Below are 4,944 nucleotides of genomic sequence, written 5' to 3'. Positions count from 1 at the left end.
CATTAGCAACAGATAGCATAGAGTTTACATCAATACCTACATGTTCGCCATGTGGATCCCATGCATTTGAATAGATGTCAAACTCCACCGCGACAAAAGGAATGTCCGTCGAATTTAATGACTGGTCATCCCTAGCAAGACCCATAGCGCCACCTTTGGTGATAAGATTAGGAATTGTTGATCCATTAGGAGCAAGAAAGAAGGCAATCCCATCTCCATAATTCGTTTTATTTTGCGAGTCAATGACAAAGGAAAAGTGGGTAGTGAAATCTGTGAGATTACCGGATGCCTTGTCCCACATCTTCATGGGACTGAAATACGTGGCTCAACCTACAAGCGCTGACCTGACATGGTTGCCGGTGAGTAAGATGACTTGGTCTTCAACGAAAGCTCTCTCATTAGTTATGCGGGTGTCACCTGAAGTGAAAGTGGTGAAGTTGAAGGATAAAGCACTTGTAAATGGGCGTAGAGGTGAGAAGAAATCGGTGAGCATGAAGAGATAAAAGTGGATTAGGGGCTTTGGAAATGGGAAATGTTTTGTTTTTTGAAGATGTAACAAGCCCTGATTGGAGCTTTGGAATGGAGATTGGGTCTGAGAAGAAATTGCAGACTAATAAGATTATATAAAGCAGCTTTGAATTGGGAGACCAATAGAGTCGAGGGACTAAATTGTTTAACAATTTTTTAACAGAATTTTTTGAAAATTAAAGTAAAAAAGTAAAAATAAATTTTTAACAAAATTTGACTCCAGTGACTAAGTTGTTTTTTTTTTTGGAATATCTCAAGAACCGTATTTTTTATTTTACTTTAATACGACATGAAGCAATTTGTAATTTAGGCTAATTACAGTGACTAATTATATATTTATTTATTTTAAAAAACTTTTTTTTTTTTATTTATCCGCCCATTGGTTTTTTTGTACTTTTAAAAAATTATTTGTTTTTTTTTTTTTTTTACAATTATTTATTATTTTATTTGTTAAAAGAATAGGGATATTATATAAATATAAAAAAAATAAGTGGCATTTTTGATACATTTTGGTAGTTTTGAAGGCTACTTTAGTACCTTTTAAACATTGAAAGCTATATTGCAAACGGCTAGTAATTTGATGGGCTCATTGTTGAATTGTAAGATTTGAAAACAGGGGCTAATATTGGTAAGCGGCGCGTTAAGATGGTTAGGTGGACAGTTGAACACTTGAACGTAATTACATCGCATTAGACTGAATTTCAACCTATTACAAACGTTGAATTGTCCTCTTGCCCGTGAGTTGGATGACTTGATCTTCAGCCAAACTGGTGAAGTTGAAGGACCAATAAAGCACTAGTAAAATGGGCGTAGTGGTGAGAAGAAATCGGTGACCATATATTAAGAGATAAAAGAGGATTAGAGGGTTTGGAAATGGGAAACATTGTTTGATTTTGAATATTTAACAAGACATGCATGATTGGAGAAATTGCACATTGTAACATGAAGTTTTCTACGAGAAAAGCCAGTCAACATACGTCTGCAAACCAGCACCGAAAAGGCCACAACATTAATATGGACCGAAACAAAAAGAAAAAAATAATTACCTTAAACTGCGAAGACTTTGACCTTGTTGTTTGTCGCCAATGAGAGGCTGTTAGTTCAAAATGATTAGGTGATATGTACACTCACAAAAAATAAAAAGATTATTAATTAAGTTTTAGAATCTTAGGGCATTTAAAACACCATTTCTCAACATTTAAATGGGCACTTGTTAGTATTTTAGACTGCCACTTGTAACAATTCTAAATTATTATCTTGAATGCTTGCACTTTTTTTTTTTTTTGTCTATATATGATGTTATTATGATTATGATGTTCAATTAATCCATTACAAGTTCACAATTTGGGGCAGTTAACATGTATCGTACGAAATTAATATTTTGGGTAGAAAGCACATACACATGTATATCATTTACACTCTAAAAGAATTTGAGCATTGATTGAACTAAAATGTAAAATGAAACACAAAGAAGTGATAATGCAGGGTAAAAATTGAACACCTAATCAAACCATAAGAATTCCAAATTAGCTGTACCTTTGACAAATTTAGCACATATGAAAAAGTGATGCAGATGGAGGAGCTGCAACATACGAGGCAGATAGTGAGGAATTGATTTGTGTAACTATTTGCTTGAACATGGATTCTATCTTCCCCCATAATCAGAAGCAATATTAGACATAGCGAGTGACATTGAAGTTTGTCTATTCACTACTGGAGCAAGATCTGCTGTTCCTAGCATATTTGATGGGAGAATCGGCAATGGAGCCTCAAAATTGAGAACATGAATTGCTTCCCTTATTGAAGGCCTAAAGTTTCGATTAAGGTGAGAGCACCATAGCCCAACAATCATCAACCGCTCTATTTGTTCCTCATCAAAATCTCCACACAACTTTGGGTCTGCTGCTTCAAGTGTCTTTCCAATTCCATAGAGCTCCCAAACCCACTCCACCATGATTACTTGGTCTTCAGGGGCATTGGGCTTGATTGGTTTTCTTCCACAAGCAATTTCCAAAGCGACAATTCCGAAACTATATATATCTGACTCCTTGCTAGCATTACCGGTCGTAACACATTCGGGAGCCATATAGCCCCTGGTGCCGGCCAAAATAGTGGTTTGTGACCCTTTCAAGTGGTCAACAAACCTAGCTAGCCCAAAATCCCCAAGTTTGATATTAAAGTTTGAATCAAGCATAATGTTGCTCGATTTTATATCCCTATGCACCACGCATTGCTCCCATTCTTCGTGCAAGTAAAGCATTGTTGACGCCAATCCTTGAGCAATGTTGTACCTCCTTGCCCATATCAATAGGCTTTCTTCTTTAAAAAGATGTGAATCTAAGCTTCCACTAGGCATGAACTCATAGACGAGTAAGAGTTCTCTTCTATCATGGCACCAACCAATAAGTTGAACCAAATTTTTATGTCTCAATCGAGTAATAATTTTTACTTCTGATGCATACTCCTTTATTCCCTATTTAGACCCTTTTGACACCCTCTTAATAGCAACAAAGGAGTTTGAGTCCCTTAAAAATCCTTTATAAACCCCTCCAAATCCTCCCTGACCTAGCTTCTCTTGATCATTGAACTTATTGGTAGCCTGAACCAATTCTTTAAATGAGAACCTCTTTGGTCCAGTTCCCTTAGAAATTCTTCATCCATGCACCTATCAAACGCAAGTTCCTCTTCTGAGTGCCCCCTATTCCACTTCCAAAAGCCAAATAGAATTAAAGCAAACCCACCAAGCAAAAAACATCCACCAACACCCAACCCCACAGCTAATCCTAACCTGTTGCTTTGCCTTGGCTTATGGGCTTTGAAACCTGAACTAAAATCCCATGTGTGAATGGTAAAGAATATTGAAGAATAGCCAACGTCTCCTGATGCGGCTGAGAATCCAAAAGTTACCCATTCAGGCAGGTAATCACTCAAATTAACATTATAAGAAAGGTTTTGCCATATAGTAGCATTGTTTATGAGACCAGTGAAAAGAACACTCAAATTACGAGAACTAGAATGATAACTAATCCAAGCTTCATTAATTCTCCCTTCCATAATAGAAATGTTACTCCCCTCCCATGAGACATTAGCAGAGGATATCATGGAATTTACATCAATACCTACATGTACGCCAGGCGGATCCAATGAGTTCTTTGGAAATATGTCAAACTCCACCGCAACAAAATTGTTGTACTCCTTGTTTAATGCGTTGTCAAGGCTAGTGAGACCGAAAGTGGCACCTGCAGTGAAGTAAGGAGGAAAATTAAGGTCGGCAAAATAGGTACATAGCAAATAAACAGGTATCTATTTATCCTATACATATAACTATTCTTTATGACGCATAGATGAACCTTATTATAAAAAAACATGCGTAGGATAAATGAGTCGTAAACAGGTCATGACAGGTACCTGATTTGTCAGCCCGAAAAGGAATTGTTGACGTATTAGGTGCTAGGAAGAATGCAAACCCGTCTGCATAAGTTGTATGTTGACAATCGATGACAAAGGAGAAATGGGTAGTGAAATTTGTGAGGTCCCGCAAGTGCATGGGACTGGAATATGTGGCTCGTCCTATACGCTTTGTTACACTGACGTCGTTGCCGGTGAGTTGGATGACTTGGTCCTTAGTGGTAGCAGATCCCTCATATGTTATATTTTTGTCATCTGAAGTGAAACTGGTGAAGTTGAAAGATAAAGAACTTGTAAATTGCATTTGGCGTAGTGGGGAGAAGAGAACGGTGACCATCAAGAGATAAAAGAGGATTAGGGGCTTTGGAAATGGGAAATGCCTAAAACGACGTCGTTTTGGATGTTTTATACCCATTTTACCCTCCCCCAAAACTACGTCGTTTTATGTCCTAAAATTACAAAACCTACGTAGGATAAATGAGTCGTAAACAGGTCATGACAGGTACCTGATTTGTCAGCCCGAAAAGGAATTGTTGACGTATTAGGTGCTAGGAAGAATGCAAACCCGTCTGCATAAGTTGTATGTTGACAATCGATGACAAAGGAGAAATGGGTAGTGAAATTTGTGAGGTCCCGCAAGTGCATGGGACTGGAATATGTGGCTCGTCCTATACGCTTTGTTACACTGACGTCGTTGCCGGTGAGTTGGATGACTTGGTCTTTAGTGGTAGCAGATCCCTCATATGTTATATTTTTGTCATCTGAAGTGAAACTGGTGAAGTTGAAGGATAAAGAACTTGTAAATTGCATTTGGCGTAGTGGGGAGAAGAGAACGGTGACCATCAAGAGATAAAAGAGGATTAGGGGCTTTGGAAATGGGAAATGCCTAAAACGACGTCGTTTTGGATGTTTTATACCCATTTTACCCTCCCCCAAAACTACGTCGTTTTGTGTCCTAAAATTACAAAACCTACCCAGCCTAAAACGACGTCGTTTTAGGCATTAATT

At 37.8% G+C, this 4,944-nt stretch overlaps 1 pseudogene; it reads right to left on the bottom strand.

Annotated features, from left to right (window-relative positions):
* Positions 1–2,173: 2,173 nt before the first annotated feature.
* On the bottom strand, positions 2,174–4,273 carry LOC132177966 (L-type lectin-domain containing receptor kinase IX.1-like; annotated as a pseudogene).
* Positions 4,274–4,944: the final 671 nt, after the last annotated feature.

This window comes from Corylus avellana, chromosome ca4, assembly GCF_901000735.1.
Source record: "Corylus avellana chromosome ca4, CavTom2PMs-1.0".
NCBI classification, from domain to species: domain Eukaryota; kingdom Viridiplantae; phylum Streptophyta; class Magnoliopsida; order Fagales; family Betulaceae; genus Corylus; species Corylus avellana.
Note: the sequence above shows the minus strand (reverse complement) of the source record. Positions and strands in the feature narration are given on the sequence as shown.